We start from the raw sequence: 9,332 nt of genomic DNA on the forward strand, positions 1-9,332 counted from the left end.
TTCCAATCTTCTCTCCTATGGCTCTAGGTCCTCCTTGGGATTCAGTCTCCTTAGTCACTATGAAAGCCATTGTTGGGTTTGCCCAGATGCCCCCACCCCCTTCCAGGTGGGCCTGAAACTTAGCTCCGTCCAACCAGAGTGCCCCATTCCTGGGCACGGTGACTGGTTCAAGGATTGGATGAGCATGTGACCCAAACCAGGCCAACCAGAGTCCACCCTTGGGATTGTTTTGTTGGCTGGGAAAGAATGTTGGCTTTTGAGATGACGCCATCATCGGTCATCATTGCTCCAAGAGACAAAGCTGTGGATTCAGTCACACCTGATGGTCCTGATTCTTCCCCATCCTTCCCCATTATATGAGACAATAAAATTATTTCTTAATCGAAGTGTTGATTTTTATGCACTTTTAACAATTACTATTTTAACCATTGTTAAGCATACAGTTCAGTGATATTAAATACATGCATATTATCGGGCTACCATCACCACCATCCATCCATACAACCTTTTTCATCTTGCAGAACTGAAGGTCTATACCCATTAAACCACAACTCCCCATTCCCTCCTGCCCCCAGCCCCTGGCAACCACCCTTCTCCTTTCTGTCTCTATGGATTTGACTGTTCTAGGTACGTCATATAAGTAGAATCATACAATATTTGTCATTTTGTGACTAGCTTACTTGACTCACCATAGAGTCCTCAAGATTCATCCATGTTGCAGCATATGTGCCAGAATTTTCTTCCTTTTTTAGGCTGAACAATATTCCCTTGTGTGTATAGCCTCCATTTTGTTTATCTGTTCATCCATCGATGAACATTTGGGTTGTTTTGCTTTTTGGCTATTGTGGATAATGCTGCTAGGAACATGAGTGTACAGAAGAAGTTGATTTTTATGTCACATGTGACCAAAGGGATCCTGGATAATCTAAGGTCACATAGCTAGTAAGTAGAGGCTCCAGAACTAGAATACAGGCTCATCAGACTCCAGAGCCACTGACAAGAGCCCTTGGTTCCCAAACTTGAACCATTCTCATACCCCCGTCATGAACATGTTACAACTGTTCACCACCTGTACTATTCCTTCGTATTTCTTTAAATTTACCTTTTTACTTTTTTTCACTTAACTATAGTTTTGACCTCAGCGACAATATCCCTGGCATCATGGTTTTGAGGTGTTATTTATAAAAGTTTCTCATACACACAAAAATAAATAGAAATAGAAATGTTTAAAATGATAATGTTCCTCCGTGTGCCCCCTAAGTTCAACTTGTACCACCAGAGTACACTTTCCACACCTCGGGCAACGCTGACTAGAACAGATAGCAGTTTGAAGATGAGAGAACCACGCTTGGGATCCTTGGCTAAAGGACACAAGTGGGGGTCAGCTTCTCCATGCCCAGTTTGCTGGCTCAACAATCACCCCACTGACTGCCCTCCACTTGATGGGTGAGATGAGAATAGGCTGGAGACCCATTTTCAGCAAAGGCAGGGAAAGGTTGTACCCTCCCTTTTGGAGCCTTAGGAGCCCACTCTTGGGACCTCCCTCAGAAGCTCTCAAGCCCCCTTCCCAGCCCATGGCAAACCCTCATGGTAGCACCCATGACATGGCGTCCAACTTCAGGTTGGACAAGGACAGTAACAGAGATCCCACCACCTTTCCTGACTGCTCAAACCTTAGTTCTGTCCCCAGAGCCACAAAGATCAGGTCTTTCCTTCTTCCTCTGGCTTTCTAATTTTGCCCTTCTCAGAACTCTTTTAGGTCTCAAACCACGCCTCCTTTCAAATATTTATACCTTTAAAAAAATTTTTTTTGGTCTGATTGCATTAGCTAATACTTCCAGAGAATAATGTTAATTAATAACTATGATAGTGGGCGTTTTAATATTATTTAATGGGAATGCCTTTCATTTTTCACCATTGAGCATGAGTTGACTTTGTTTACATATCAAATATACATAAACTGAAATATTCACATATTCGTAAAGTTAGGTCAAGAAGTATCCTTCAGCTCTTACGTGTTTAATCCATGCTGGAACCTTATGAGGTAGACACTATTGTTGATGACAATTTTACAGATAAGGAGCTGGAAAAAAAGAAGTAACTTACTCAAGGTCGTATAAGCAATAGGAAACCGATTCAGGATTCAAATCTTGCAGCTTGAATGGGCAGAGCCCATTCCCTTAACCCCATTCTAACTCCCCATAATAACTCCACGTGGTAGATACTAGCACAATTTTATAGACGAGAATTCAGAAGAGAGGTTAAGTGATCCGTCCGAGGTCAAACAGCTGACAAGTACATCCTTCTCACAGGTTAACAGGGTGGTCTTAGAGTTCATCTCTACTGCACATTGGCTTAATTTCTTCTGCGTGCTGTGTGATTTTCTTCCTCAAATCTGTCTTCCATTTCACTGTCTTGTGTTTCTATCATGTCAGCTGTACCCTTGATATTATTCTACTACATTCATTAACTGTGCAGTGGTATTATTTTTGTCCTTGTTTCTTTCCTTAGTCCTTTTCAACTCATTCTATTGCCTTGTCTGAACTTCAATCTCTTGTTTCAGAGTTCAAGTTGCCTTTAATTTCTTGAGAAAGCAAAACAGTTTTGTTTTTTTTTTAATTAATTTATTTATTTATTTTTGGCTGCATTGGGTCTTTGTTGCTGTGCGCGGGCTTCCGTTGCAGTGGCTTCTCTTGTTGCAGAGCACAGGCTCTAGGCGCCCGGGCTTCAGGAGTTGTGGCTCCTGGGCTCTGGAACGCAAGCTCAGTAGTTGTGGCACATGGGCTTAGTTGCTCCACAGCATGTGGGATCTTCCTGGAGCAGGGCTCGAACCCGTGTCCCCTGCATTGGCAGGCGGATTCTTAACCACTGCGCCACCAGGGAAGCCCCAAAACAGTTCTTATCTAATATTTTCTTCTGTTCCTGGGTGTATCTTCTTCCAGAAATGTGCACGTCATCTTTCTTTTGCATGTTCTCCTTCCTCTGTCCCACTCTGTCCTTTTTTCCTACAGAGTTTTTGCACAGGTACCATGTCAGTTTCTTTTGGTTTCACTTACGTTGGATCTGGAGTACTTCTTTCCAAGCCCCTTATTTGCACAAATGGTGACTTCTTGATTCTCCTCTTTATTTACCTGGGCCCTGTGTGCACCCTCCTCTCTGAACATTAGCTTGAGGTCTGACTGTCATTGGTTTATATTCTTCCTGTTTCCCTCTTCAGCTGCCTGGGACAGAGGGGTTGGAGAAAACTGGGGCCTGGGAAGCCAGCAAACCAACTGCATCTCTGTTCTCTTCATCTCTAACTTTAAAAAAATAAACTTTTAACTTTAAAACTGTGTTAGGAGGTTTACAGAAAATTTGTGAAAAAACAGAGTATCCATATATCCTATATCCAGTTTCTCCCACTCTTTTTTTTTTTAATGTAACAGCTTCACTGAGATCTAATTCACACACTGTGAAGTCCACCTATTTCAAGTGTACAATTCAATAGTGTTTAGTATTCACAGACTTGTGCAACACAATCAATTCCAGAACATTTTCGTTACTCCAAAAAGAAACTCCAGTACACATTGGCAGTCACTCTATTTCCCTCAAAGCTCCCCCTTCCCTATGCGGCCACTGAACTATTTTCTCTCTCCATGGATTTGCCTATTCTGGCCTTTTCGTATAAATGGAATCATTTAGTATGTGATTTTGTGACTGGCTTCTTTCACTTAGCTTAACATTTTCAAGGATCATCCATGTTGTAGCATAGGTCAGTACTTCATTCCTTTATGGCTGCATAATATTCCATTGTATGGATATACCACATTTTGTCTTTCCATTTACCAGTTGACGGACATTTGGGTTGTTTCTATCTTTTGGCAATTGTGAATAGCACTGCTATGAACATTCATGGACAAGCTTTTTGTGTACATATGTTTTCAATTATTTGGGGTCTCTACCTAGGAGTAGGAGCTGGGTCCTATGATAACTCTGTGTTAAACTTTTTGAGGAATGGCCAGGCTGTTTTCCAAAGCAACTGCAACATTTTACATTCCTACCAGCAGTGTATAAGGATTTGAATTTCTCAACATCCTGTCAATACTTGTTATTGTCTTTTTTTTTAATTATAAGACTTTTAGTTTAATTTTATTTTTGTTTTTAACATCTTTATTGGAGTATAATTGCTTTACAATGGTGTGTTAGTTTCTGCTTTATAACAAAGTGAATCAGTTATACATATACATATGTTCCCATATCTCTTCCCTCTTGCATCTCCCTCCCTCCCACACTCCCTATCCCACCCCTCTAGGTGGTCACACACCACCGAGCTGATCTCCCTGTGCCATGCGGCTGCTTCCCACTAGCTATCTATTTTACATTTGGTAGTGTATATATGTCCATGCCACTCTCTCACTTTGTCACAGCTTACCCTTCCCCCTCCCCATCCTCAAGTCCATTTTCTAGTAGGTCTGTGTGTTTATTCCCGTCTTGCCCCTAGGTTCTTCATGACCTTTTTTTTTTTCTTAGATTCCGTATATATGTGTTAGCATACAGTATTTGTTTTTCCTCTTTCTGACTTACTTCACTTTGTATGACAGACTCTAGGTCCATCCACCTCACTACAAATAACTCAATTTTGTTTCTTTTGATGGCTGAGTAATATTCCATTGTATATATGTGACACATCTTCTTTATCCATTCACCCGATGATGGACACTTAGGTTGCTTCCATGTCCTGGCTATTGTAAATAGAGCTGCAATGAACATTTTGGTACATGACTCTTTTTGAATTATGGCTTTCTCAGGGTATATGCCCAGTAGTGGGATTGCTGGGTCGTATGGTAGTTCTATTTGTAGTTTTTTAAGGAACCTCCATACTGTTCTCCATAGTGGCTCTATCAATTTACATTCCCACCAAGAGTGCAAGAGGGTTCCCTTTTCTCCACACCCTCTCCAGCATTTTTTTTTTCTAGATTTTTTGGTGATGGCCATTCTGACTGGTGTGAGATATCTCATTGTAGTTTGGATTTGCATTTCTCTAATGATTAATGATGTTGAGCATTCTTTCATATGTTTGTTGGCAATCTGTATATCTTCTTTGGAGAAATGTCTATTTAGGTCTTCTGCCCATTTTTGGATTGGGTTGTTTGTTTTTTTATTATTGAGCTGCATGAGCTGCTTGTAAATTTTGGAGATTAATCCTTTGTCAGTTGCTTCATTTGCAAATTTTTTCTCCCATTCAGAGGGTTGTCTTTTGGTCTTGTTTATGGTTTCCTTTGCTGTGCAAAAGCTTTGAAGTTTCATTAGGTCCCATTTGTTTAATTTTGTTTTTATTTCCATTTCTCTAGGAGGTGGGTCAAAAAGGATCTTGCTGTGATTTATGTCATAGAGTGTTCTGCCTATGTTTTCCTCTAAGAGTTTGATAGTGTCTGGCCTTACATTTAGGTCTTTAATCCATTTTGAGTTTATTTTTGTGTATGCTGTTAGAAAGTGTTCTAATTTCATACTTTTACATGTACCTGTCCAGTTTTCCCAGCACCACTTATTGAAGAGGCTGTCTTTTCTCCACTGTATATTCTTGCCTCCTTTATCAAAGATAAGGTGACCATATGTGCGTGGGTTTATCTCTGGGCTTTCTATCCTGTTCCATTGATCTATATTTCTGTTTTTGTGCCAGTACCATACTGTCTTGATTACTGTAGCTTTGTAGTATAGTCTGAAGTCAGGGAGCCTGATTTCTCCTTAAGAAACAGGAAACATCTCAAATAAACAACCTAACCTTGCACCTAAAGCAATTAGAGAAAGAAGAACAAAAAAGTTATCAGAAGGAAAGAAATCATAAAGATCAGATCAGAAGTAAATGAAAAAGAAATGAAGGTAACAACAGCAAAGGTCAATAAAACTGAAAGCTGGTTCTTTGAGAAGATAAACAAAATTGATAAACCATTAGCCAGACTCATCAAGAAAAAAAGGGAGAAGACTCAAATCAATAGAATTAGAAATGAAAAAGGAGAAGTAACAACTGACACTGCAGAAATACAAAGAATCATGACAGATTACTACAAGCAACTCTATGCCAATAAAATGGACAAATTCTTAGAAATGCACAACCTTCTGAGACTGAACCAGGAAGAAATAGAAAATATGAACAGACCAATCACAAGCACTGAAATTGAAACTGTGATTAAAAATCTTCCAACAAACAAAAGCCCAGGACCAGATGGCTTCACATGCGAATTCTATTAAACATTTAAAGAGGAGCTAACACCTATCCTTCTCAAACTCTTCCAAAATACAGCAGAGGGAGGAACACTCCCAAACTCATTCTACGAGGCCACCATCACCCTGATACCAAAACCAGACAAAGATGTCACAAAGAAAGAAAAGTACAGGCCAATATCACTGATGAACATAGATGCAAAAATCCTCAACAAAGTACTAGCAAACAGAATCCAACAGCACATTAAAAGGATCATACATCATGATCAAGTGGAATTTATCCCAGGGATGCAAGGATTCTTCAATATACGCAAATCCATCAATGTGATAAACCGTATTAACAAACTGAAGGAGAAAAACCATATGATCATCTCAATCGATGCAGAGAAAGCTTTCGACAAAATTCAACACCCATTTATGATAAAAACCCTGCAGAAAGTAGGCATAGAGGGAACTTTCCTCAACATAATAAAGCCATATATGACAAACCCACAGCCAACATCGTCCTCAATGGTAGAAAACTGAAACCATTTCCACTAAGATCAGGAACAAGACAAGGTTGCCCACTCTCACCACTATTATTCAACATAGTTTTGGAAGTTTTAGCCACAGCAATCAGAGAAAAAAAAAGAAATAAAAGGAATCCAAACTGGAAAAGAAGAAGTAAAGCTGTCACTGTTTGCAGATGACATGATACTATACATAGAGAATCCTAAAGATGCTACCAGAAAACTACTAGAGCTAATCAATGAATCTGGTAAAGTAGCGGGATACAAAATTAATGCACAGAAATCTCTTGCATTCCTATACACTAATGATGAAAAATCTGAAAGTGAAATTAAGAAAACACTCCCATTTACCATTGCAACGAAAGTAAAAAACTATCTAGGAATAAACCTACCTAAGAAGACAAAAGACCTGTATGCAGAAAATTATAAGACACTGATGAAAGAAATTAAAGATGATACAATAGATGGAGTGATATACCATGTTCTTGGATTGGAAGAATCAACATTGTGAAAATGACTCTACTACCCAAAGCATTCTACAGATTTAATACAATCCCTATCAAACTACCACTGGCATTTTTCACAGAACAAGAACAAAACATTTCACAATTCGTATTGTCTTTTTAATTATCGCCATCCTAGTGGGAGTGAAGTGGTATCTCATCGTGCTTTTCATCTGCATTTCCCTGAAGGCTCGTGAAGTTGAGCATCTTTTCATGTGCTCATTGGCTATTTGTGTCTGCTTTGAAAAAATGTCTATTCAGATGTAATTTTGTTTTTAAAAACAAAACTCCTGGGCTTCCCTGGTGGCGCAGTGGTTGAGAGTCCGCCTGCCGATGCAGGGGACACGGGTTTGTGCCCCAGTCCGGGAAGATCCCACATGAGCCATGGCCTCCGAGCCTGCGCGTTCGGAGCCTGTGCTCCGCAACGGGAGAGGCCACAACAGTGAGAGGCCCGCATACCGCAAAAAAACCACGAACAAACAAAAAGCAAAACTCCTGTTTTGTATATGAGGATTCTCCATCCTGTCTGGAACTTTCCTAGTTCTACAGGGGACGCCCTGAGAGGAAAGCCCACCAGCCACTCTGGTTTGCGGGTCTCAGTTATTTTTGCTTTTGCTATAGCCCAGCACTTTGTTAAATCCGTTCTGCTAAGCCTTTGTTTGACATCAGAGATTATTAACATAGGGTAATCAGCGCTTGCATACTTTCTTCCCAGCAGCTGGGAGAGGGTAAAAGTTCATGCTAGCAGTTCTTCTGTCTCCACCTGAGAGACCCTTTCCACCAAATTGGGGGGTACCCATGACGTTTTAGATTTTTCTTTGCTCAACTTCTCTCATCGTACTACTTTTAAGGATCAAAGCCTGTGTCCATTCCTGGAGCCTTCATTCAGTCTGGCCTAAATTGTTGCCTCCCTAACGTGAATCTTCACGAAGCACGTGGTTTTGGTTGAGACCCTTCCCAAGTTTCTATGTGAGTAACCCATTCCTTGCAATTTTTTTTTCCTTTGGGCCATTTCAGTATGCAAAAGGAAATAAAAATAGCAACAGAGATGCCATAATAGTAATTGTGTTTCAATTTTTGCTGACTTGGCTGTGAAGGAATAAAAACCTGGACAAGATTAAAGGCGTGAGGATCAACTCGCACTGAAAAAATCAAAAGCAGCCCTGCCGTCATCAGGCGGGGGGGACAGACACAGACAAAGCCAGATGCAAAGTTAACAGAAAATGCAGCTCTTCCCTAGGTCATGCCACAGCTGTAAAATGCCATAATCACGCCCACTCTGCCTGACTGTTGCTTTCTTGCCAATGAGACCCCCAGAGCTCTGTTGCTATTTTCCTTTATTCCTGGGGATACCCAATTGCTAAGCTGCCCTTGCCCCATGACAGCACCCAGCCCCTGGTTAATCGCCACTTCTTATCCTGCCTCAGAAACAGTCACCAATCCAGGACTGACCCCTGCTTCCCTGGGACTCTTCCAGAACCCTTCAGGGGGAACCCCACCCTTAGAAAAGACACTCCCTGCTGGCTCTCTTTAGTCCAGCGGCATTCCACACTCCCTCACTGACCCAGGTCAGTAAGTTTTGGTTTTGTCCGACCACAGGCTTGTCCTCTGGGTCTGTGGCTGCTTGGAGTGTAAGAATGGGTATTGGATTAGTGGCGCCCCGCTGTTTTTCCCATTCGGCTCAGCTTTTGTTTGCCGCCAGCAATAGTTAACCCAGCGTAGTGACTCATGAGGTTCCTTCCTCCTGCCAGCGGGAAAGGAGAAAAATAGTACCTACTAGTGGCTCTCCCGGATCTGTTCACCACTTCCAGGATAGGGGTGGGTTCCAAACCCGGCTGCCCACACAGGAAGGTGCACAATCGTCCAGCCCCAACCAGGGTCAGCATTTGGGTGAAGGGCCCACGATCAGTGTGCACATGCCAGGGCCTCTCCATGGAGCCAGGGAGCAACCTTCATGGCACTTGATCCTGCCCCCAACGAGCCGTCTGTCCCCACACAGTCCTTCCTCTCGTTGGGCCTCCGTTCACCCCTCAGCTCACTAAGGCCCCTTCTTCCTACCTGGACAGTCTATGATCTAAGTTCAAATGACAGAAATAAGTGGGGTTCCCAGTAATAAAAA

This window comes from Phocoena phocoena, chromosome 16, assembly GCF_963924675.1.
Source record: "Phocoena phocoena chromosome 16, mPhoPho1.1, whole genome shotgun sequence".
Taxonomy (NCBI): domain Eukaryota; kingdom Metazoa; phylum Chordata; class Mammalia; order Artiodactyla; family Phocoenidae; genus Phocoena; species Phocoena phocoena.